This window comes from Phacochoerus africanus, chromosome 6 (assembly GCF_016906955.1).
Source record: "Phacochoerus africanus isolate WHEZ1 chromosome 6, ROS_Pafr_v1, whole genome shotgun sequence".
NCBI classification, from domain to species: Eukaryota; Metazoa; Chordata; class Mammalia; order Artiodactyla; family Suidae; genus Phacochoerus; species Phacochoerus africanus.
This window is the reverse complement of record NC_062549.1, coordinates 120,058,478-120,086,161: the sequence shown is the minus strand read 5'-3', so window position 1 is coordinate 120,086,161 and position 27,684 is coordinate 120,058,478.

Here is a 27,684-nt window from a genome sequence, read left to right as displayed (position 1 = left end):
TTTATGTAATATAATACCCTATAATATAATGAGTATCATTAATAAAGTGACAAAATAAAACTTGAATTACCACTTCAGGATGTGCTTTATTCAACGAGTAATGCACTTTTTGGTCCTTTGTAGTTTCTCTCCTTTGAATTCATGGCTTACTGCATTCAAACTGTGATATTAACACACCGACCAAGCATACCCTGTTGTGTCATAAAGCCATGGTATGAGATGTCAAAGGGGAAAAAAACAAACATTATTCTAAAACAGAAACGAGGGAATATTACTGTGATGCTTTAAAAGATGATGTGGCTTACATGAATAAGCAAATTTATTTATTAACCAAAAGCAACTTTTCTGTTTTATTATTATTATTATTTTGGGAAAGCAAGTGTTCTTTACTCAGAAAACATTTTTATGTGAATTCTGTGTTTCAAAAATGAAGCTAAATGATCAAGTCATAAATTGGTATTAGCCAAGTTTAGGTAATAAGGACTGCACAGGTTTCTCTGAGCATCCTGCACAATGTGAGACATTTAAAAAAAACCATTGCTTCTCTTTTCTTTGGTTCCACTTGATGCTACTAGTTGATTAGTCCAGGGGAATTCTGTAAGGGCAGCATCTGGGGTTTTCTCTGGATAGCTCAGTCATCCCCAAAGCATAAAGGATTTAGACATTTGATTGTGGTGTCAAGGACATCAGTGACAAAGGAATTTCTTCCTGCAGGTACAGTTAAGCCGAGCGTAGATTTCCACAAAGTACAGTGACATATTCTGAAGATGCTCAGAATCTTAGAAATTGGTTTCTAATTCTAGATAGCAGGAAGCCTGTATGTTCATACAAGGTAGGTGATGAAAAGATTTGAGATTCCTTGATACCCAGCAGCAGGAAGAGTTACATAAGTAAGAGTGTAAGAATTACTAGATTTAAGAAGAGGTTCCCTGAAGAAGGACCAGATATGAGTTATAAACCTAAAAAGTTATAGAAAGCCAATAATAATCCTAGTGTTCAGAATTGTGTTTTCGTGACCTTTCTAGTTTATGTATCAAGTACGGAAACGGACCTCTTTCAAGCTCATTGCAGAATAATTTGCAAGAGCTAAATGGGAAGCATGGCTCAGAGCGAAAACTGAATGAGATAATTGAAGAATGTGAAGACATAAATGAATTATCATAATTCATCTGAGAAACTAAGATGAACATTAGGTCAAAAATTAGTGACAGTTTCTTCTTTCCAGATTTTCTGGCATTAAATTTGCATAATTAGGGAGTATCTAATAATCTGTGATATTTTCATACTTAACAATGAGTTTTTGAGAAACATGCAATATGCAATGTTAGAAACAAGCTCTAAACCATGCTTCGTTTTATTTTGGAGATCTTAATCTCGTTCATTGAGAAAAAGATCTAGTGTGAATTTGGTGACATCACTATTCATCATGGAACTTGGAATTCAAGACGTAGACATCTTCCAGAGTTTAAATTCACATAATAATGTTATCCTAATACCCGTAGGCCAAAGCAATCAGTCAGCTTTAAGGAAAACAAAAGGGCATATTGACAATTAAAAGCTGATCTGCAGAATGACTGCCTTTGGTCCTCTTCTCCACTGAGCTCATAGTATTCGCTAACCTAAATTCCGTTGTGGTCAGATATCTTTAAATTGACGGATGGGAATTGTCATGCAGCTCTGGAGTATGCCTTTGCCTTGAATTACATCAACTGGCCCAATGGAGAAATTAGACCTGCATATTCATTCCTACTAACACCATATGCCAACTCTTCCAAAATGCATCTGCTATGTCATTCACGTGCTAGCAGGTCTAGGAGGTCCCAGCACTAAATTATATTTTTTGTTACACTAGTGCCCACAGTGAATATATACTCAGTATTTCTCCCTTTTACAAATATTCATATAATCAAAGTTATGAGACCCTTTAGTTCACTGTAGTCTCATGAGTTTCAAAACATAGCAAATCATATGTGAGTGAATGCATATCAGACAAAGCTTTCCTACACTGAGTTCAAGTTCTGCCTTTGATGTTTTTCACCAGTTGATGAACCTTGGCCAGGACATTGACCCTCACGTGTGATCAGTTTTCTCAGCTGAAAGATGGTGTCAGATCTTTCCTACCAGCACACTGGATGGCTGATATCATCTAGTAGAAAAATTAGGAGTATTTATAAAAGGCACAGAGAATCAGACATAAACGATCACTCTTGTTATCCCAATGGCATCGAAAAAGAAGAAGATGATTTATCCTTTTCAGCAAACATGAACTTTTTCTTCGGCTCTACCTCATTACTCACTTCTGGCCTGAAAGAAATGCATAGGTTATAAAACAGTTCAGCAGTTCTTATGAACAAAACATGAAAGTGAAAAAGTGATGCCACAATTTATCTTTGTGTCATGTGGCACAACTGAGAGAAAAGGCCCACGTTTACTTAAATCAAGCCATTCCTGACTGGGCTCCCTGAACTTCAAGTCGAGACCAAACTTCCAGAAGGATTAGAAAATATCCCTGTGTTTCTAAAATAATAGCATCCCCTTTGGCTGGAGAACAGTCATTAGTTCAAGCTTTTCTTGGAGAGAAAGGGAGTTATAACTGACACTGGTCCTGAAAACTGGCATGTCTTTGGGAATTCTCAGACTGACGTAAAGCTGGGGAGTGCTCTTGGAGGCATTGTTATTCTGGAGTGGGCTCTCCGGATTTATCCCGGTTCTGACTTGGTCCAATTTAGGGCAGATTGCGTAACACTGAAGAGGCTAGAATTAGACAGGGGGCAGAAAAAATTGGATAGGCTCTTTCTTTTAACACTGTACCCAGAGCTTGCAGAAAACCATCAACCTTTTCAGCTTTTTTTTTTTTTTTTTTAAATACAGTAATGGGCATCCGGATCTCTGAAAAGTTAATGAAATGCAAAGAAATTGTATTGATCTTTTATTCCTAAAGGAAGAGAATAATTTTATTTAAAAAATTTTAGCAGGAATAAACGCACACCCAGAATTATTAGACTAAAGTAGGCTTTAGTTAACCCAAAGAAGCCTTTATTGTAACAGTACGTATAGCATAGAATTACAGGACAGTGATTTTTCTGTTTACAAAGCTTACAGTCCATGACTTTATTTTTTTCTTGGCACATACAGATAAGCATAGATAAAGGACATATTGACTGAAATAACAATTCCTACTGTGATTAAAGCTGTATGTTCAGAAGGACTTTTGTATCCTGTATTTGTTAGTTAAATATGTAAGGCATTCTTTTTAAAATAGGAAAACAATGTAACTCTTAATGTGTGTTTAGTTGCCGAATTTTGTATGAGATTTACGGCTGTTGCCCGGGATGACTGAAATCTATTTCTTTCAAAGTTTCAAGCTCTGTCATGAGTGTAATCTGCATCACAACCACCAAAACCAACTGAAGTGGTTTCTCCTGCATTCCCCAAAAGATGGTATAGGCTTTTCCAAATATACCCTATAATGTACAGTTTGAACAGATATATTCACATATTTTTCACCTTGCAATTAAGTGCTCTGTGCTGTTTGTGCTGATATACTTCTTCTTTGCAAAGACCTCACAGAGTCAATTGTAAGTAAAGAAACTGATTATTTCAATTAAGAATTCTGTGTTTCTTTGGAGAGCAGAAACCTCAATTAAAAAAAATATTTTTGGGAGTTCCCGTTGTGGCTCAGAGGTTAACAGACCTGACTAGGATCCATGAGGATGTGGGTTCAATCCCTGGCCTCGCTCGGTGGATTAAGAATCTGACATTACCATGAGCTGGGGTGTAGCTCACAGACATGGCTTAGGTCCTGAGTTGCTGTGGCTGTGCTGTAGGCTGGCAGCTATAGCTCCGATTCAATCCCTAGCCTGGAAACTTCCATATGTTGAGGGTGAGGCCCTAAAAAGCAATAAATAAATAAATAAATAAATAAATATTTTAAAAAAATATATTTTTGGTGCTGCTGTTATGCCCTTCTGGAAATGCAGCCAATCACTCATTCTTTATACGCCATCATATAAAATACTACGGGGGTGGAAATAAGATCGTGTACAAGTGCCTAGGTATTTAAAAATCTTGCTTTTCAGAATGTCTTTCAAGTTAACCCACATCTGACAGTTGGTCTTGTCTCTCCTGGGACCCTTAAGGTGCCATCTCTAGCAATCCTCATGTACTGCAGCCTGCTAAGTATTTGTTCAGCCAGGAGAACAGCCCTGGTTGGGGTGAGGGGTCTGGGGATCAGAGAAGAAAGGTACAGCTCACCCTGTACAGCAGGGTGCCCAGTGCTCTGAACCATCTGTCTCCTTTGAAGCAATTTTTCTTTTTCTCCCAAACTTCAGACCCAGGTGATACCTGTTCCACTTCTCTTAGGCTCTATATTATTTTTATTTTTTATATTGGTGAGATGTATTTTAATTTTTAGAATTGATCCAGAATAACCAGGGCTGGATCAATTCTAACAATTTCCAACTGATGTGCTTTTTATTTTTATTTATTTTTTCCTTTTTTTAAAATTACTCAATGAATTTTATTACAGTTAGAGTTGTACAACAATCATCACAATCAAATTTTATAGCATTTCCATCCCAAACCCTCAGTGCATCCCCCCCACCCGCCAACCTGTCTCATTTGGAAACCGTAAGTTTTTCAAAGTCTGTGAGTCAGTATCTGTTCTGCCAAGAAGTTCATTGTGTCCTTTTTTTAGATGATGTGCTTTTTAAAATTTTCTCTTTTAAAATTTTTGTTATTAGTTGATTTATAATGTTCTGTCAATTTCTGCTGTACAGCAAAGTGACCCAGTCATATATATATACATTCTTTTTCTCACATTATCCTCCATCATGTTCCATCACAAGTGACTAGATCTAGTTCCCTGTGCTAGACAGCAGGATCTCATTGCTTATCCACTCCAAATGCAGTAGTTTGCATCTACTAACCCAAACTTCCCAGTCCATCCCACTACCTCTCCCTCCCCCTTGGCAACCACAAGTCTGTTTTCCATGTCTATGAGTTTGTTTCTTTTCTGTAGATAGGTTCGTTTGTGCCATATATTAGATTAAAACTTTCTTCACAGTATTATTCTAAGCTTGAGACATTTGCATAGCCTTTCTCTTACCCAAGGTGGGAAGGTGAAAAAGGTTGCATATGCCTCTAATACAATACTTATGACGGTACAATTTTTGAAATATAAAGAAAGGTCTGATGCCTATTCTGGTAACTGTAAAGGTTGTGCCATATTTACAACTAAGGACTCCCAATGATATGCTTCATACACAACCTCTTTGAGATGTGCTGGTAGCAATATACCACCTGACGATTCTTTCTGAAACTTTCCACAAATACAGATCCACATTTAGCTGAGAAGAACTTTGTGTTCATTACTTAGTGGTGATGTCATTATAGTGATTTGGGGGTTTCTTGCTCCGGGAACCACAATTTGGAAAATATATTAACCCAGTCCAAAGAATAACTCCAGTAATACCAGTAATCCATTCATAAGCAGTGATTCAAGGGCATTCCATTAATCCCGTGCTAAAGGAATCTGGCAAAATTCTAATCTGTGGTCTGTAATTTAGTATTATTTCCTTAGTCATGTTCTATGACCTATACGGGCTTCAGCTTTCCTGTCTTTAATGAGAAGTTTGGGTTTGACGATGCCAATAGTACCTTCAGCTTCCGAGGTTTCATGCTTTGGAGTCTAAGCAGGTGAGTTACCAAACATACCATTCAGTGTTCCAACGATGACACCATTCTTTGTACTCTGCTGGAATCCCTATGAATATTTGTGTCTAAAAGTATAAGTAGTAACTGCTTTTTGCTCTCCTGTGTGGTGAATCATATAAGAAAGCAGCACTTAATTTGTTTACAGGACAAAAAGTCAAACTCTTAATAAACCTCTGTGTGTGTGTGTGTGTGTGTGTGTGTATGCGTGTATGAGAGAAAAATGTATTTGTGTATGAATGTGAGAGAGAGGGAGACAGAGACAGAAACAGTGGTGGTTTGGTAATTTGGGGAAGGAATTAAGTTTAGGGGGAATTGAGCAAGGAATGATACAAGAAGGAAACATTAGCTGAATAATGAGAAACATTTCTAGGGGGTGTCATGGAGTACCAGATTCAGGCTCACTTCTTCCCAGGTCCATAGAGTGAATGTGCGACTTCTCTCTAAACAATTAGGAGAGTTTCACTTTACCTGTAGGAATGAGTAATTGCCAGGGATGTTTTGAAGCTGCCCTGCTAGCTTCTTCATTGAACTTTTTGCGTTTCTGTTGGTGCCTACAGCATTACTGTTGTATTAATGTCAGTGAGTGCAGACACTTATGATCCTTTAAAAATCATAGAATTCCTTATGTAACTTGAAACTATTTTTTTTTTCTTAAAAAAGTGATTAAGAAACTAAGTCAATTTTTGCTTTCTAAGGCTGTTGTTATGGTGATGTAAGTGTACTTGTAATGTAAGGGCAGATGCAGAAAATCAAAGAATGGAAGAAATCATAACGTGCTGTAATGGAAAGCTAGATTTCATGCAGAAAATTAAGCCAGCAAAACCTAAAGAGCACTGGAAATTCATAGTTGGAGAGTCAGCCTGGTTGGGCAGGTGGTACAAGATTAGCCTCACTCTGGGCATGTGTAGATAGTTGATCTGGCATTTAGGGGCCACCCTGAACACACGGAAGTAGGATGAGCTGACTATAGGCATTCTTGCAGTTTTGCCAATCTTTTAAGGTCCTGTATAGATCTGGTATTCCCATTTGTGTGGTGAGCTAAATCCCTCCAGGTGAGAGGTAAATTAGGTATTTGTGTTTCTTTTCTTTCTAACACTGCTCATCGTCTCTGTCAGTTCATGTACCACGTGAAACTCCACGTGGCTCCTCCATTCCTCTGAGGGCCCATCTCTTTCGGAATCCATGTTTCTGACAAAAGAGGTACAACAATTTAGGTAGGACACAATTTAGGGCAATCTGTAACGTTCCACAAGTAAAAAGGAGACGTCCCAAAGAAGTCAATGATGGGGAAAAAGTCAGCACGAAGCCTTGCTTTGATATTTCACCAATATTTCCTTGGAAATTTCTCCGCAGACTTTCAATTCCTGGGTAAAATAAGTCGTTTTTCTTGTTGTTCTAAGGTACGATGTGATGGGAGGACTAAAAGGTCAAAAGTGAGTAGCTGTTTATTAAAATTGCTAGAGTTACAGAAAATCACAGCATGTGCTGGGGCGTGTTCTTGGTGTTAAGGATGCAGGCAGAGATCCAGGGGCTGCAAGGAGAAGCTGAACTATCTTGCTTGGGAGAGTTAGCGAGGCTTCCCAGAGGAGGCGGCCTCAGAGTTGCCCTTTAAAGAAAGGAAAAGATTGTACCACTTTGGTAGTGTTTGTCTTTTATAATATGGGTATGTATGTATACTGCTTGGCACGATAGGCAATCAATATTTTTATCTTTTATGTTCTTCTTCTGTGCCCTGTTCCTCACTACCAACCTTTCAAAGCAGCAAATTCTCTGTGGACTGTGATCAAATTTGAAATTTTGTTTTCAAGAAAGTTTTTTTACTAGTACAAATAACATGTTGGGGTGAATATTTTCTCCTGTCTTGGATCGTATTAAGAGCACCGTAAAAACAAACAAAACCTCTGAACCCCCAAAAGTAATAGCACCGAGTGCATAGAAGCTACGTATGTGTTTACAGCCTCAGCTTTGGGCTATCTTTAGGTTTTAACATCTCTATCGTATCTCTGTCTTGTTGCACAGTGAATGCTTGGGAATTTTAAACCAAGTCTTAAATGCGCACGTGTAAAATATACAAATTATGTGCCTAAAAAAAAAAAATTATTTCCTAAATGAAAAACTAAATTTTACTTTTTTTTTTTTTCCAAGTATTGCTCCTCCTGCTTCTGCATCCCACATCTAAGTAAATCTCACTTTTGTCATGACACCAAGACTTAATTCTGGTCCCATCTTTGGGATTGATCGAATCCTCCTAGAATTTTAACAACTATGTTCCTTTATAAGGGGTCAAGGTATACAGATCTTTTGTTAAATCCATTTTATGGTGATTTTAGCAGGACTCATTGCATATGCAAGTAGAAGATGCTACCATTTAGATGGTTTTGTTTTGTTTTTTTAATTTGTTTTCTGATGGTAATAGAACCACAGGCAGACGTGTGAATCAAGTGATATTTGTCTTTACCTTCTTATAAGATATTAGCATATCTTATGGCCTCATTCACAGCTGATCTGATTTCTTTTGCAGTTTCCTCTCCCTGAAAAACTTTCATTTTAGTAAATTACCCTTGAAAATGGGAATCAAAAGAGTGAATTTGTAATGATAGATTTTAGGTAGCATGATTGAGTAAAGGCCAGTATGAACTCTAAGTTGAAAAATAATCATAGGGAAAACGATAGGGAATGGAATCTGAAGATGAATTAAAGAGAAACTGGCTGAAAGAGAGGGTAAAAATGATGCAATGGTTATCGATAAAGAGACAGAATGGACGATACTGGGAAAAAGAAGAGAAAACATAATGGTTTTACGTATAAGAAGAATTTTCAGTTGTCTGAGGTGGCCAGTGGTTACATCTTCTTTAAGTTGACATATATATGAAAATTATGGTTGACTGAAAGGCCAGTTTTGCATCCTGCAGCCATATTTTTAAGCAAGATTTTTATGCATGTGCATATAGTCATATACATACCATATGAATATATATGTAATGTGTGTGTGTGTGTGTATGTGTTTACATACTAAATGGCTAAAGTAAATGGTTGAGTATCTGTCACCAGGACTGGTGTTCCATGATAGTACAGACGTGATGTTAGAGAGTCCTTGCTTTTTTACTAATATAAAAATCATTTTTTAGTTCAGATCCTAATTAGGAACAGATCAAACAAGAGAAATCAGATTATACATGTGGGCGGCAGCCAAGGGCAGGAGTATTCAGGGTGGAGAGCTGAAGCTCAGGGCCATAAAAACACAATGAGAAGTCATTCAAGGGTTAGTATATAGAAGATAATTATAGAAGACATTCGAGTCAGACTTCCAGGTAAGTATGGTTGAAGAAAGAGAGATGTCTATCCTGGTAAAGATAAACATCCATGGGTGCTGTCATCAAATATTTAAAGCATCACAAAGTAGAAAATCACTTAACTTAATTATGCTATATTTTTCACAAAGGTGTGGAATGTAGTGAAGAAGCTGGGCTGGAGATTTTCAATCCCAACACATAAAACTCGGTCATTACCTAATGTAATAGAACTAGATTTCATGGGAAGAAGCAATAGGTAAAAGATTTCTACCCAATCAAGTAGGAACATCCCAAAAGTTTCTTCTACCCAGTGATGGGCATATGCTACTTCCAGCACTTGGGAGTTTCTTATTAGGAGAGGTTCACTCTAGGTTGAATACCCATAGTTGGAAGATGTTGCAAAATGATGCATCTTCCATCCTGATTAGATGATGGTTACTTAATTTTTTGCTTTGTCATTTTCCTCATCTGTGAAATGGGATCACAGTAACACTACCCATGGTTACATTCTGGGGGAGAGGTGAGGTGGAGCTGGCATTTGAACCAGGGCCATCCCCTACCTGAGCAGACCTTTTAACTATTATGTGATATTACCTCCATACATTCTTTGAAAGATGTCTTAGAATAGTCCCAGGCATGTACAAAGTGTTAAAAGTTTTAGCCATTTTTATTATTATTTACTTAAACAGTATTCAAGATGTAGTGAGTACATCAGATTTACTGGCAAAGAGTAAAGGTGCTAGACTCAAACTTTCAAATCTTGGCTCTGTCACTTACTAACTACAGGGCTATAGCTTCAGTGTGTCGGTATCTTCATCAGTAGCATGAAGATAATAATAGTACCTACTTCAAAAGTTGGTTGTAAGTGTTCAGTGAAATAAAAATATAAAGTCCCCAGGCAGTTCCCGTCGTGGAGGAGCAGAAACAAACCCAACTAGGAACCATGAGGTTGCAGGTTCAATCCCTGGCCTCGCTCAGTGGGTTAAGGATCTGGCATTGCTGTGGGCTGTGGTGTAGGTTGCAGACGCAGCTCAGATCCTGCGTTGCTGTGGCTGTGGCATAGGCCAGCAGTTGTAGGTAACTTCGATTTGACCACTAGCCTGGGAGCCTCCATATGCCGTGGGTGCACCCCTAAAAAGCAGAATAAATAAATAAATAAAATTAAAATAAAAAAAATAAAGTCCTCAGAACAATACCAGATTGAGTGGAAGCAAGGTAGAGGCAAAGTATCAAAGATAAATATGACACAGAAAAGTTCTCAAAGGCCCTTGCATTTCACGAGGAAGATCGTGCAGAGAACTAATCGGAGGAGTTGTTCTGTGTTTGAAGGTGAGTCTCAGAGTAGCTCTCGAGTTCGTCTGTGCTAAATGTGACAGTGTCCAAGTTCAGGTTCCAAACTGGAAGGCTGGTGTTAAGAGGAGCAAAACCTGTACTCCAGAGACCTGTCTTAGGGAGCACGAGGAAAACAGAACAGGCCAGATGGAAAGAGTGTCTCTAACATCGGCTCCAACAACGTGATTGATGGTCAGACCTTCTGGTTCGAAGTCGTTTTATTTTTGTCTTTTGCTGTAGGTTCTCATGGTGAACACATACTCCTGCCTGCAAAAGAAACAATTTGATCATATCCATGTCTCTTACCACACATGGTCACGACAGAACACTCAGAGAGTTTCACAAGATGCTCACCTCAAAGACTGAGAGGTGATCAATATGTTAGAACAATTAGTGTCCAATAGTCAGCAAAAGATGCAAAATTTCGCCCGCAGAAAATGTTCAATATAAATAGTCAGTAGACTGTTGCCAGAGAAATGCTCCTTGGCCTGTGAAATAATCAAGTAAAATTCTTGAAAGATGAATACGTTCTTGATTTGCATATCTCGGATTCAATACATTTACACAATATTTGCATTGGAAACATATCTAAAGCCAACCAATGGAAAGAATACATGATTTTACCAACATGCTTATACATTAATAACATTACTGGGCAATCTGATGTTTCAAGACCCAGGGTGAATTACTTATTAAAAACCCATATACAGCTATCTGTCTTTATCTTTCTTTCTGTATGAGCCATAATGGCTCTGATTGTTTTCAAAATTATATTTGGACAGGATATGACTGTTACATGAGACCTCTCAAACCAATATCATTTCCCTCACTCATAAAATACATTATACCGCTGTGTGCATTGAGCCAAATCATTAATGAAGGAAGCATAACCTAACCTTTATGCCTCTGATTTGACCAGCAGTTACACTGTAGCAAGCTGACATCTTTGAAATTGTTTAAAAAGTGAAGCTAACACGATTATGAATATTTATGGTAGATTCACTTATTTCTTGAAAATTCATCCTGCCATCTGAACCATTTCATTATTCTTAACTATTTTCTAAGAGGCTTAACTTTGAGATAGAAAAACAGTATCTGAATCTTACATTATTTGTGAAATCGAGTAACTGTATTCCTGGAGTACATCCTTTCTCTGTATTTATTTAAACATGCAATAGCTACAATAACTAGTTAAAAATATGTGAAATGTGCAAATTAGGAAGTACATTAACACAGTCCTCACCCTTTCAGGTTTTAGGAAATATTTGGAAGGCAATATTTGAAATATTTGGAAGACTTGTTATTACTCTCTTAAGGAGTAGCAATAGCTGCTGAAATTTCAATTTAGCAGCTGAAACCAACACTAGCAAACTGCTTTATGTGAAGTAATTATTTGCATTTTTCGGATAAGGTAAATCTAGACATCTGAATTTATCAATGACCAGAATTTTTGCATAGACATGTAATAAAGAAGTTCATATTTGAGATTAAAAAGAATAAATGACCCTGAGTTGTCGATTAGTTATAAATAGTTCTATTTAATTACTATTTTTACCATTTTCCCATATCAATATTACAAAAGTAGGAGTACTGTATGACTTCTGCCTCACAGGTATGAATGAGGGAACATAACCTGTTTTTAGGTGTGAATGAATGAACTGAATGTAACCTGCCCTTTACGGAGTGTCTCTGATTTGGAAGAAGAAAATAGAAATGATTTTAATCTATAAGTTGCAAATAACTGTGGAGGGACGTGACACAGGGCCTCCAGCTATGATGTAAGAACCTGCCCTGTAGGCTGGCCGCAGCTCTGAGATGTGGTCTACAAGTTGTATTGATTTGGACTTGTACAACCTCTGCGTCTTTTTTTATTTTATTTTATTTTATTTTTAATGCACCCTGAAAAGGTAGGAGTGGGCAGGATTCTGTTTCAGGTTTACTGGAGTATCTTCCTTTCCTTGTCATTTCTACTCATTTATGACACCTGTGTGGTTGCCTTTTGATGCGGCCACCCTTGATTTCAGTAGTGACCAGAGAACAAAGAAATCTACCATGAAGAAACCTAGTCTCAAAGCATTCCAAGGTCTATGAGTTTTGATCCTCTGTTCAGAAAACAAGGGCATCAAGGCCACAGATGCTTAGATGATGAGAAAATAACCCTGCTTCACTAAGGCATATTTCATAGCAGTCTCTACAATCATATTCTAGAAAACACACTATTTCAGTTATCTAATGTAATCCTGAATGAATTAAGGCTTGATGTTTGTCATTTTTGCCAGTTACCACTTTATCCTACATATGGCCTCCTTTGTAATTGAGATGGCTTTAAAGTATACACATGTGTGCTTAGTAACGCAATAGTCATTGGCATGGTCCTTACCAGTGTTTCCACATTGGATCCTGATTTTCAGGGCCCACTCACAAAACACTCAAGCATCCATCATACAAAATTATGGAATTTAGACCTATTGAAGGTGATTCCCTCATGGGCAAATAACACATGAGTGCAGTCCTCTCTTCTGTTGGATGAATTTCTACAATTCTAAAGCCAGGATTCATTAGCAGTAAGGAAACAGACCTGCATTAAACAGTGATTCAGTCCTAAGAATGTCTGGGTAGTGGTTCCAGCTGTGACCCTTTCCTGCAAGGCAGACACAAGCATTGCTATCCCTTAACTATTTTTGGAAGGAAGCTGCTTCTTCCTGGCTGGAAAGAAAAAAGAAGAAGAAGAAGAAGAAGAACAGGTCTTCCCCTTTTGCCATCTTCTCCAGTGGTCCTTTTTGCTGAAAAGTCCTCTCCATTTAAGCATGATGTTCTGACAACACATAAAGTAAGATTGCATCTAACGGATCCTCTGTTTTGGTACCACCCACTCAGGTGCATTGATATGCATGAGGTCAATAAGACTGTTTCAAGAACTGTTTTTGTGCAGAAGCTTTGGGGGCATCAAAGTCTAGAGACACATACAAGATAGAGTGGTGTTCTCCCCCAGGATCTGGAGCTGAGCCCTCAGCTGTCAGTTAAATAGGAGGCTTCCATTTGCACCATTAAAATGAAGAATGAAGATAATGCAGTGTTGTTTGGTATCAGTAGAGTACTGCAGGGATTTTTTTTTTTTTAAAGCACTGGGAAGCACTTGGTAAAAATAGCACAGAAAAATAGTTTCTTACAAAGAATACCAGAGACTCCATCATTGGCAAGGAGAGCCCTTGGAGCAAGAGTTGCCATAGATAAAGAACATCAAGAGGAGTGATGCCATTAGCATTCACGAGCTATCCTAGACCCATAGACATAACTGTGATGGTGGCTAAATTTGGGATTGTGAACCGACCCATTTGGCACTGTTAGTGTAGTATCTTGTGGATCCACCATAGGCAGGTGAAGTCCCCAGAACATTTGAGTTATGCTTGAAGCTAGTAATAATGCTAAAGTTCCATTATTCACTTTGGCTGTGATGTGAAATCACGTGGCACTGCATAATGATAAAGTGAACTGCAAAAAGTGCATTCAAGTGATGCTGAGAGTCTGCCTTAAATTGCAAAAATGTTGAGTGGAGAGCTGAAAACCTGCCAATGCCCATCCATGGTTTATAGTAGATAAGCCATTAGTCTTGGCTAGGTATATGACTTCCTATATTATCGTGCATGCAAAATGTGAATTCCCAAGACCTGTGGGGTGTTTATCATCCAGCAGAGATATGCCTTTAAGAAGAGTCTGGATAAGGTCACTGCCTCAAAAACAGATATGGTTTGGAGAGGCTGCTAAATCATTTGAGAAACAATGGATTGGAGGCGTATACCTTATTGGATTAGTCAATTAAAAGCCAATTAGTGCCCTCCCCCATATAAACTGGCACATAACCTACAACTAACCTACTAAATTCTTTTGCAAATGATTGAGATTCTAAAGGCTTGGAATGGAGAATTCTAATAGCTGAGGTTGTTTCAGTAGAAATTGAATTGGATCATCTCACACAAAGATATCCACTGACATGGAAACTGACATGGAAAACCAGCTTCTATACAAAATTGGAAAATGGGCTAACTATATTGATTATTTCAGGGAAAATAGAGAAAGGAAAGCTTTAAATCAAATCAAGAAGAGCCTGTCTTCTGTCAAGATTAAACCAGAAACTGAAGACTCTGATAGAAATTAAAGCAATGTTCTCTGAGCCCTTAGGAACACCAAGACCCAGCTTGGGATTTTAAAGAATAATTAAACTAAACCACTTCCTTTCTTTTTGTAAAATAGTACTGAAATAATAAATTTGGATGTCACCTACATTGACTTGCGTTAAACATCTAATAAACTTTCTTATGATGTATTTGCAGATATGATACAGAACTCTGGATGTGTACAGTTTTTTGGATTTGTAATTGGCTAAATAGAATCCCCAAACACTGTGATCAAACAACAAGGTTAATGTAGAGGGAGACCATAGTGATGTGTCATCACGCTCTCTCCCCAAGGTACCAAGACGGGACACTGTCTAGGAGTATACCGGTTACCATGGTGATAAGAGAATTTACTGATCACACTTCATCAGGGCTCATTGACCAGTGCAGCTCACTGATTGTCTGACCCACAGGGGTATGAGGAAGCAACTCTGTCTATTAATCCACAAGGAGTGGGAACAGTATTGCCTTAAAAATGACTCAAATGGCAGCCAACATATCCAATGTAGGTATTCTTTTAAAAAATCCACGGATAAAAATGATTCCAGATATCCAGGAGGACTCTTGTGATTCTAAAACAGGGAAGGACACCCTGTTTTATAATAAAATATGGTTATTTTATAAATAACCATAGCTATTTCAGAAAGAGGGACTCCTAATTGGTCAGTCTCAGGTCAAAATAAAATTATTTCAGTAATTAGAAATAGTTCAAAAGAGCCCATCAGGACAAATATTTTCAGTAGGAGTCTTTCAGGAAATTAGAAATGTTATAACTGAAAATAGTTGATCTGGGAAAGATAAAGATGACCCCAATAATTTTGTCTGTTTGGGAACTAATTAAGGGAATGGAACTTTGGACAAAAAAACTTCAAAGGTGGACACAGAAAAGAAGATATGAGCCCTCTAAGTTCTTAAAAATTAGAAGTACTTGGACATAATTTTTTTTCCAATTTCTCAGAAAGGCAAGGCTATTTTAGTTATTACTCACTGAAAGAAGATACATTTAAATGATGGACATTTTCAAGAGTGGGAACTTCGTTCTGTTAGGTTCAATTTCAAGCTGTCAGGTTGCAAAAACTAGCTCAATTTTATTTGTGATTGCATAAGGCAGGGGTTGGTGTGATATTTTTTCCAAGTTGGTTTAAGGTTTTTGACCCTTCTAGGGAAGAGCTGCTGTAGAAGTATTGCCAAACCATCAATGGGAAGGTTTTGCAAATGGCTAAGGGTCACTGAGGGTGTTGCTCAGAGTCCAGTACATGAAGCTCCCCCCCCGCCCCCCGCCCAGAGAAACAGGTCAGGACCGCCTTAGAAAAGGTAAATAGCCAAAGAAAAATTAGACTTATTTTATGTGGCAGGACTGATTGACTGTTTTGTTCAGCATCGGCTAGAAAATGCCTGACAAATAAATAGGCATTCAGTAAGTTTATTCAGTTCAATAAATTCAATAATGTCAAATTTCAAAGAGAGATTTTGATATGATAGAAAGAAATGCAGAAGAGTAACTAGCAGCATTTTCACCTGTGTGCCACCATTACAATTTGCTCCTTGTTTTATATACATTATCTTTTTTAGAAAATCATCTTGGCAAACCTCAGTCTATAATTATTCCCACTTTACAGAGGATACTAAGGCTCAGAGAAATTACAGATTGTTAAGGTAGATTTTTAACTCAGGTAGTCAGTGTAGGGATATGGGCTTTGATACATTCTTTGTGGCTATTTATTAACATTTGTAAACTGAGGGTCGCATAGCAAGCCCAACTGCTATAAAGGTTGCGGGTATTGCCCCATGATCCATCACATCAGAGTGAAGAAGGTTGCATCCGCTGCTGACATGGACACCGGGGAGGCTGTACAGCACCTCGAGAATCTCTTCATGGTCAAGTTCCAGAGTCTCCCTTCACCATCATCAGAGTGCTAAGCCCTGCTCTGGCCACCCGTGGAAGCTGGTCAGTCTATGCACAGCAGAAGCCCGAGGAGTTCCACGTGAGACTTAACTTGAACTCTGAGACTTAACTTGGACTGTGTTCTGTCTAAGCGAATAATTCAAGAAGAAATGAAAAAAGTTGCAAGACCTATTTTTGTCTTCCCACAAAAACATAAAGGGGGAGATGTTGCAAGACATGTTTCCTTGAAACCTCCATCTTGTCCTTCTTTACTTTATCCCATCTTCTTGTCTTATTTTATCCCATCTTCCTTCTTGGAAAAACAGTCACAGTGCTGGTAAATGACTTAAGCTTAAGAACAAAGACCTAAAGGCATAAGTGACTTAAGCTTAAGAACTGTTATGTGCCTAGAGGTCAGAGTAAGAGCTTAACCCTTTACCACCTAAGTGGCTTTTTAAATAGTAAAAGAACTTATATATAGTAAACAAACCCTGTATCATCCACCCATAGCCACTCCTCACTTGATCTCACAATAAAGGCAGTGTGGTTTCTTGAGGCAGGGCGCTCTTGGTCCCTGAGACCTTGAGTCCCCGGCTCTTGGTCAGGTCATACTGCTAGTACGTAGTGATGTTATGATTTTCAGTCCTATCTTTTGGGCTCTAAAGGTACATGCTCTTACAACTGCTCCAATTTGTTAGAGAAAAATTCAGTGATTCCAGAACAGATCAGGTTTTCTCACAAATCAGCTAGCACTCTCTCTCTCTAAAGTATCATATCTGTAGGGCTGGAAGGGACCTAAGAGATAGAATTCTGCAACTTCTTCATGCTGTGGATGAGGAATTGAAGCCAAAAGAAGTAAGGAGGTGTTCCCAAATGCACAATGAGAATGGGACAGCAGAAAGCTGTGTTTCCTCTTAGGTAACCCCCAACACACTTTCAACTGTTTACAAAATATCCATCTTCCCTACCAAATACCTTCTATCCCAAAGTTTATCCATGAAGTGGATCCTTGACTGTCAGGCCTGGCATCCATAACAGGATTTCCATAAATATGAACTGAAAGAATGAACAAGTGAATGGAGACCGGAGCTTGAACCCATGTTTTCTAAGCTGAGGGGTTTAAGCAGTTCGTGATAATTTGGCGTTCTGTGTTAGAAGTGAGTTGTACCAGGTAGGTAGTCATATGGTCGCTTTGGTAGTAGCATCTATGAAAGGAAATTGGCTCAGGAGTTCCTGATCCCTCTGCCTGCTGCATCCTATCTAGAGTTCTATTTTAGCATTTGTCATGTTGCACTGAAAAAAACTTTATATCCTTGTCTTTCCCATCAGATTAAAGTTATGTGAGAGTTTCGGCTGACTGAGTCCTTATAAGAGTTTCCAGCACTTAACATGGAGCCTTGTACCTACAGGTACTCAACAAAGATTCATTGACCTGAATTGCAGTAAATTCAACCAGGATTCTTAGAATGTATTTAGATGCCTGTCACATTTTTTCCTGTGGTAGCTACGTCTGGTTGAGGATTTCTCTGTGGGAAGGTGTTCATTGAATTGATTGGCTTTCGAACCTGGTTTTTATTTGAACAAAGTTGGGTAGAAAGTGAGATTGGACATTAAAAGGAAATCTGTGATCCCCTTGGCTTGGCCGACACAAGGCTCTTCACAGACCCAGGTTTCCCTTTGAATTCAGTGTGAATTCTACATTTATAGAAAGAGCTGGTGCTTAGGATTAGCTTCATTAGGCAGTTGGACTCCACAGAGGCGGCAGGAGATCGGGAAGGATTCTTTTAGGAATGGGCACAGAAAGACAGACATCATGTGCGTAGATGAATTCTCCTTTAAATAAAAACTGAGTCAGATTTTAGAATGAAATTCTGTAGTGCTGTCAAACGGCTTGAAACTGGATTTGGCAGTTGTCCTTTCAAACTGTTATTTCAGAGCACGTGTCCCAGAAGGGACAGCTAAGAATGTTTGTCATATTTGAACTCTTTCCAGAGCCATTCAGCAGGATACTGGCAGTCCACTTTCCGTGTTAATTATTTCTGCCCTGATTGCCTGGCAACACATAACATGGGAAGTATTATACTTTGCTGTTTGTGAATGCTTCCAGCTGAATGCAGGAAGAAAATGGAATACAAAGTCAGCTGGAGATGCAACTTAATAAGTTAGGTGTTTTTTGATTGAAAATTTGTTATGGATGAAGTGGTTTGTAATCCCATGATTGTATGTGTTAACCACAATTTCAGAGAGTTTGAGGGCATCGCAGTGGGCTTTCATGGAAAGAAAACACTGATTGATCTTCAGGGCCACTGGACTAGAATCTGTGAACATGAACAGTCTCGATAGAAAGAGCAGAATTGCTGTAAGCCCACATTATTTCATCCTTCAAGAATTTCCTTGTATGTGTGTGTCTGTGTCTGTCTGTGTTTATATTCTTGGAATCTAGAAATTTGAGTTCAGAGATGGGAAAACTGAGAATCAAGTGGGATGGGCAAATGTCATCGCTGCACCAATAGCGAAGATTGCCGTAAACTGAAAAGTAATGAGGGTTTTGATCAGTGACTCGGGCACAATAGGAACCTCTCACCCCTTCACTATGAGAAGGCTCTGTCTGTGGCTAGGGATCTTTTAAAACCCGTTTGTAGATCTGAAAACAATATATGAACCCATAGCATTGGAAAACAATGACACATTTCTAAATTATTTCTACAACTTCAGTAATTTAACAAAGAAATGATTCGCTGCAGCTTTTCTGCTTGCTATGTTCATGAAAGCAGTCCAAAAATGACAGCTTCAAAGATGGCAGAGTTGCATTCTTTACTGCTGGGTAATGTGAGATGAAGATCCAAAGGAAATCCATTCCAAAAATGAATTGTAAAATGCAATTATTAATGTATTTAGAAATACTTTTTATTGATTAAGTACAGAGTGGTACGTGATCAGTTACCAACTCATACTTTAAATTTTATGTGAAGATTGAGAGCCATCTTGAAAGTAATGTTTCTCCATCGTAATTGGGACTTCAGACATTTAGTGAGATTATTACATTGTTACCTTCTCATTTAAAGTAGGTTAAAAAAACAACAATAATTTTTTTAAAAAAGCATATTCTTGGAGCAGGCACGTTCAGTTCCACGCATAAAAATCCCAGCAAAAATTGTACCAGAGCAGAATGTGGACAAAAAAGGGAGAGGCAGGATACATTCTCATCGACCCGCTGCCATTTTTATTAGGCATCCTTTCTGTGAGAATTAGCTCAGGGCCAGAAAGAAGATTGGCCTTTCATGATTACTGTGAAGATTAGTGAAAAACCCCACGTTTCTTTAGGCAACCTTGGGTTAAAAATAGGATTATATTGATCATAGCCATACTTGCTGCTGCTTTTTCTCTTTTAGTGCCCTGATCGCCAGTTCCCAGGGCCAGCCTCTTTCCTCACCTTCCAGGGAAGTCCTGCTCTTTCGGGAGTCCTCATCTGCCAGCAGAGTCTTTTCTGTCATCCTTGGCAGTAACGGAGGTCTTTGCTTTCGTTTGGTGCCTGTTCTGTATGCTGCCCACTGTGGGATGCTGGTTTTGCATGGCCACAAGAATGCCACAGCTCTTTTAGAGTCCTTAAAATGCCAAATTTGGTGGCAAGCGGAGGTGAATGCTGATGTCACCTTTTTGTGTAAACTCTTAGGCCTCAGAACGGTGCTGCTTTAAACCCTTCCTGAGAATTTCAGATGCAAAGTTGTGGAGGTCAACATATGTGGCAGAGCCATGTGAACAAATATCAACATGTTGGAAACAATTCCCCCTCTACCCTCAGACCAAGCTTGTGCCTCCAATTCTTTTTTTTTTTTTCCTTCCCCTTTTCTTGGGGAAAATTCCACCTGATAAGGCTTCTGTAAGAATAGCCTCTTCCAACTGACAGGACATCTTAAAAGTGCCTTAATTCCAGTAGTAAAGACAGCATAGAAAAGAGGTACCGGTTGTGGTCTTGAGGGCAAAGCTGTTCTGGTGCTTGTGTTCACATGTCTTGCCAGATGGTGGGTTATTATATTACTTAATGACTGGAAACAAAAAATCAAAAGGAGAATATCTTGTGATGTGAGAAATGTAAATTCCGTGTCCATTAATAAAGATTTATTGGAACACAGCCACACGCATTTGTTTACGCGTTGTTTGTGGCTGCCTTCACACCGCAGTGGCAGGGATGAGTAATTGGGTCATCATATGGCCTGTCAAACAAAATATTTACCATCTGGGCCTTTAGGGAAAAAGTGTACCTACTTCTGACCCCAAGTAAAGATGGAACCCACTGCTTTAGGTAAAAGTTTATATTGCAGAGACTGGCTTTTTTTTTTCTTTAAAATTGCTAATTAAACATTAGGTTAGGGATGTTCCCATCGTGGCACAGTGGTTAACAAATCCGACTAGGAACCATGAGGTTGCGGGTTCGGTCCCTGCCCTTGCTCAGTGAGTTAAGGATCCGGCGTTGCCGTGAGCTGTGGTGTAGGTTGCAGATGTGGCTCTGATCCCGTGTTGCTGTGGCTCTGGCGTAAGCCGTGGCTACAGCTCTGATTGGACTACTGGCCTGGGAACCTCCATATGCCACGGGAGCGGCCCAAGAAATAGCAAAAAGACCAAAAAAAATAAAAATTTAGGTTAGATATCCCTCACTAACACATTATATAGTAAAGTGATTCCTAGTCTTTTTCCTTTCCTTCTCTCCTTCCCTCCTCATCTCTCTCCCTTTGCCCTTTCCTTCCCTCCTTCCCCCTGTCTTTTTTTTTAACTCAATGAATTTTATTACATTTATAGTTGTACAGTGATCATCACAACCCAGTTTTATAGCATTTCCATCCCAAACCCCTAGCCATCGCCCCCAACCCCCAACCTGTCTCCTTTGGAAACCATAAGTTTTTCAAAGTCTATGAGTCAGTATCTGTTCTGCAAAGAAGTTCATCGTATCCTTTTTTTAGATTCCACATATAAGTCATAGCATATGATGTTGATGTCTCACTTTGTAACTTCACTTAGTGTGATAATTTCTAGGTCCATCCATGTTGCTGCAAATGCTGTTATTTCCTTCCTTTTAATGGCTTAGTAATATTCCATTGTGTATATATACCACATCTTCTTGATCCACTCTTCTGTTGATGGACATTCTGGTTGTTTCCACATCTTGGCTGTTGTATATAGTGCTGCAGTGAACATTGGAGTACATGTATCTTTTCTAGTCATGGTTTTCTCTGGATAGAGGCCCAGGAATGGGATTGCTGGATCAAATGGTAATTCTGTTTTTAGTTTTTTGAGGAATCTCCATAGTGTTTTCCATAGTGGTTGCACCAATTTACATTCCCAATCAACAGTGTAGGAGTGTTCCCATTTCTCAACACCCTCTCCAGCATTTACTGTTTGTAGACTTTTTAATGATGGCCATTCCTGGCATGGTGTAAGGTGGTATCTCATAGTGGTTTTGATTTGCATTGCTCTAATAATTAGTGATATTGAATATCTTTTCATGTGTTTTTTGGCCATATATATGTCTGTGTCTTCTTTGGAGAATTGTCTATTTATATCTTCTGCCAGTTTTTGATGGGGTTGTTTGTTTTTTTGGCATTGAGCTGCAGGAGGTCTTTATAAATTTTGGAGATTCATCCCTTGTCAGTCACTTCATTTGCAAATATTTTCTCCAATTCCGTGGATTGTCTTTTCATTTTGTTTAGGGTTTCCTTTGCTGTGCAGAAATTTTTAAATCTAATTAAGTCCCATTTGTTTATTTTTGTTTTTTATTGTCAGTACTCTAGGAGGTGGATCTAAGAAGATATTGCTTGGTTTATGTCACAGTGTTTGGCCTGTTTTCCTCTAAGAGTTTTATAGTATCCAGTATTATATTTAGGTCTTTAATCCATTTTGAGGTTTTTTTTTTAATGTATGGTGTTAGGAAGTGTTCTGATTTCATTCTTTTACATGTAGCTGTCCAGTTTTCCCATCATGACTTATTGAAGGGACTGTCTTTCCTCCATTGTATATTTTTGCCCCCTTTATCATAGATTAGTTGACCAAAGGTGTATGGGCTTAATTCTGGGTGTTCTGTCCTGATCCACTGATCTATATTTCTGTTTTTGTGCCAGTACCTTACTGTTTTGATGACTGTAGCTTTTTAGTATAGTGTGAAGTCGAGGAGCCTGATTCCTCCAGCTCCATTTTTCTTTCTCTAGTATGTCTTTGTCTATTCTGGGTCTTTTGTGCTTCCAGACACACTTTAAAATATTTTGTTTGAGTTCTGTGAAAAATGTCCTTGTTAATTTGATAGGAATTGTGTTGAATCTGTAGATTGCCTTGGGTAGTATAGTCATTTTAACAATATTGATTCTTCCAATCTAAGAGCATAGTATGTCTCTCCATCTGTGTCATCTTTGATTTCTTTCATCAGCATCTTATAGTTTTATAGCATCTTTTGTTTCTTTAGGTAGGTTTATTCCTAAGTATTTTTTCTTTTTGATGCGTTGGTAAATGGGATTTTTCCCCTAATTTCTCTTCTGGTCTTTCATTGTTAGCATATAGAAAATGCAAGTCAATTTCTCTGTATTAATTTTGTATCCTGCAACTTTACCAAATTCATTGATGAGCTCTAACAGTTTTCTGGTAGCATCTTTAGGATTTTCTAGGTATAGTATCATATCATCTGCAAAGAGTGATAGTTTTACTTATCCATTTCAAATTTGGGTTCCTTTTATTTCTTTTTCTTCTCTGATTGCTGTGAGTAGGACTTGCAAAACTATGTTGAATAGAAGTGGCGAGAGTGGACATCCTTGTCTTGTTCCTGACCTTAGTGGAAGTTCTTGCAGCTTTTCATCATTGAGAATGATGTTAGCTGTGGGTTTGTCATATACAACCTTTATTATGTTGAGGTCCCATTCTCTTTCTTTCTCCTCCCTGCTTCCCTTCCTTCCTTCCCTCTTTCACCTGCAATACCTCTTATCATTTCTTGTGAATATTTAACTTATTCCTAACTTTTTCAAAATATAAGTGATTTTTAAACTATTTTATATCAGATCAGTATCTTTTAAAGATTCCATCATAAAGTGCATTTTAATACCCTCTAACAGTAGTCATAACATATAAAGCTATCTTGAATTTTCTCAGTTAAATGTCAAAAATGTTTGTTTCATTTACTTTAGATAAATTGTCTTAGGGGAAGCATGACTTATGGACAAATAAATCTTGAAGTGTTGGTTTGAGGGCCAGAAGTATATTTAACAGTATATGGAAGTTTAACTATACATTTATGATGTTAAACATAGGCAGTGACTATTTTTATGAACTGATGTCTGGTATTCTTATACTTTATGTTTTAAAATGTGCCCTGCAATTTCATTATTTTATGTAATATTTTTAAATGTTCTATACAAACTTAAATATGTTATAGTAATATTCATTTTATTTACTTTTTGTTATTTAATGTTTTTTTCTGAATAATGAAATGAGAAAGATTTTAGGCTTCTAGTTACTTTAATAAAAATAGCACATTATATATGTGTATAAGTTTTCCTGTAAAGTTAAAGGCAAAATGAAAGGTAACTATTATTTGTTCACCTTTGAACTTTGGTTTTAAAGCAATAGATACATCTTGATATTGTAAAATCATTTTATTTAGATGAACAGACTTCATTGACCATGAACATCTTGAAGGTAAGCTGTTATCATTTTCATTTTTAAAATTTCAGGGACCAGCAAAGTAAGTACTTTTTGGGTGAGCTGCTAAAGGTATGGGTAGATGCAATAATCATCTCTAACCTTTATGTCACCAGCATAATCACCCATCACAAACATCATCATCTCATTTGTGAGAGGTTTTGGTTTTTTCCATCCTCATTTAGCACATAGCTTCCAGGTCCTTTGAGTGCTCTTCCCCCCTCACCCTGGAGGAACGTATACTACTTTTGTGTTAAATCACTTCTCCTGACAGTCAATGTTGCCCCCACCCTGAAGTAGGGAAAATACCCTTCATCCATTTATTTGAAAGGACAGCATGAGGTTACAAGGCAGAATAGGCTTTTACTGTTTCTTTTTTATAGCAATGGTCTTCACACATTTTAAGTTCGTACTTCATTTATACATTTTTAGAACATACAGACGGAGAGATAGATAAATGGGTAAATAGATGGATAGAGAGAGACAGATTGAAGAGGACGGAGTGATGAGGATAGATAGATGTGAATAAATAAACCTAGATAAGTATATAAAATGGAGGTTTCTCAGAAGACAAATGTTGAAAGAACATCGTCTCAAGGTAGCTAGTGTACATAAATATAGTTTAAAAAAGTTTACGTATACTCCCTGTCTTCTGATAATTGTGAACATTTATTGTAGAAGACAGTGTAACACGTAAGTCACTTTAAAATGTAGTAAGTCACAATGTGCTGAAAGACAACAAATTTGGGGCTACTTGCATATTGTATGTGATTTGAGACTGAAGACAAATGTCCATAGTGTGGGTATCAGTATTCAGATGTGTAATAAAAATGACTAAAAATTGACTTTCTTATATTTATATAAAAACTATCAATATAAACGCTGATACACTATTTTACATTTAGTGGATTGTTTTACATATATCCTGGATAAGAGAAGCTCATTTGGGGCACTTATTATTTTGTTGTACCTCTAGGGGTATGGCTTTTTCCTCTTTCTCGTAATATCATAGTTCCTGAAGACTTGTGCAAGAAGACAGATTATGAATGAACTCCGGTGTGCTCCCTTTAATGTTCTCTACCTGTTCTGTCATCTAGCACAACCCTGGATACTTCCACCCTCCCTCCAAAATAGCATCCTTCCTCATTTAGACCATGGCCTGCAAAGCCCAACCATAGCAGTCAGTTCTCAACAACTCAGCAGCCTAGGCATGTGTTGCAGTGGATGTATTGCCACTTGCTCTTTGGAGGTATCTGGCCCTCTTGCAAGTTAAAATGTGTTTAATTTTACTCTCTTCACCTCCTAAGGCATTCCTAGTGTTCTCATTAGTCTTGAGGGTTAGAGCTCATTCTAGGATCCCAGATAACACAGTAATATTCCTGTAGTCTCATCTTTGGAGAGTTGAAGCTAGTTAGCAGATCAGAGATAGCGGGTAAAGAGTTGGGTAAGATTTGTCCCACCCACTGTGCTAGATCCAGCTATTTTGTGACTGTTTAGTCATAGATGGTCAATATGGAAAGGTTTGAGAAATGGTGTGTCAAACTTTAGAAGAGATGCTTTGCTTCCAAGGTCGATAGTAAATTTTACATTAAAACATAACCCTGTGTTGAAGTAGAAATTGGGACTAACAACCATCTTATCTTGCTAATCTTCTCAAAATGCATCAATTTCTGCCATTACAATCTTTCTCTTGGGCTAAAGGATTTGCTACATGGAATTAGACTGAAAAAATTAACCTTAGGAGAAAAGCTTGTTTATTCATTCATTTATTCAAAAATATATGTTGGGTACCTACTAATCTACTGTGTATACTGTGTGGCCCTGGGTATAAAAAGAGGGCAATGCCAAAGAAACAAAATCCTAGAACATCTCAGTTCAGACATTGAATATTGAACGCCCACTGTGTATTTAGAATTGTGCTTAGGGGTTGTGTGGAAACAAAAGACATAAAAGGAGGTTATAAGACCTATTCTCTATAGTTGAGTAAGTTCTGACAGAGAACAGGCACTTCCCTACAAAAATCTCACTGTCTTTTTTTGTACTTTGGGGCATCCATGTGAAAAGTTGGAGTAATAGCTTCATTACAGGTGATAAGATTTAGTTCATTTATGGCGGTTCAATCTCTAAGTCAGAGGTCTCGTTGAGTAAAGGACATCATTTAAGTATCATAGTAGAGAATATATTTGCATTAACGGTCCCATGTTGACTAAATTCTACCTGGTAAACGGTTACTGAGTCTCATAAAGACAAAGTAATAAGATACTGTGTTCTCGAATACCATTTTCTGAAGTGCGGCATTCGCATCTATAAGCTCAAAATTCTGCATCTGAGAAGAGTTGCCAGTGACATGTTTAAAAGACCCATTTTAACAGAAAAAGTTACAAAGCCAAGTAAGTTTAATTACATGTCACCTCTTGGTTTTGACAAAATATAATGGCACAAGTTGCTAGTAAACTTAATTATGTAGATTTATTTTAGCTTAACAAAATACATGCTATATAGAGTAAGTAGTTAGCTACCAGCCAAGTTTTAACTTCATACGTTTTTTTATGGTGAAAATGCTCATGAAAGAATGATTTAAATTAATGAACTTTACAAGTGCAATTGTGGTCAAAAGCCATTTTATACTGCAAAAATACCTCTTCTTGTGGTTCAAAGGAAAATACGAGGACCTCTTTTCAATGCGTCTGCTGAAATGGGCTAAATATACCTGCCTGTTTGGCCTTATGTCTCTGCCAAGACGCCTCCGAATTGCCACGATTATTCTCTAATTTCTAGAGCTCAACATTTCCCGAGCCACTTCGTAGAATGGCATGTTGTATAGGGACAGAGATTGTCAGCTAAATGAAGATTCATGATTTTCGATGACACCCCAGCTCTCCTTTCTTTCCCAAGTTATTTTTTCCCATTTCCTCAGTTTCATTATCCTTCTTTCATACACCTAAAATTACAAAAATAAAAATAAAATAGAAACAACTTGAAGGTGTATTTGGCTTTCTCTTTTCTTTCAGCACCTCCTAGTCAACAGACCCTACCTTTCTTAAATATTTTCTGTTATCAGTGCTTCCTGTTCATTGACATTTCTGTCACCTTAGTCCAGGTCTTTACATCCAAAGGCAGTTGGCTTTCATTATCTCCTGGTCGTCCTCCTCTCCAGCCAACCTATTATATATGATTAATGTGAGCAAGTTAGAGACTCTATGACTGCCTGCCTGTTCAATGTTTCTACATGGTCTAGGAAAATGTTCAAACCCTTAGCATGGAGTTTAAGTTCTTCTAGTCTTTCTCTATCCATCCACCTTCATTTGCATTCTAGCCCAGCTTGTCTTAATCTCCTGACCATGGCATTTTCAGCTTTGATTTTCAGTTTTTGTTCATAGTCTTCCCACTTCCTGTTCTTTCTCCCTAATCATATCTCTCTCAACTTGCATGACTCAGATGAAATCCTAATTTCTTTACACAGCTTCTCCAAGTCTCCCAGCTCCAATTGATAATTTTTCAAGCTGAAAGGAATCTCAGAAATTATGTAAATGCACCTCTGTCTTGCATTAACTAGAAAATGAGTTCCATAAAGGTTACCTAGTTAGATGCAAAATTGTGACTTGAG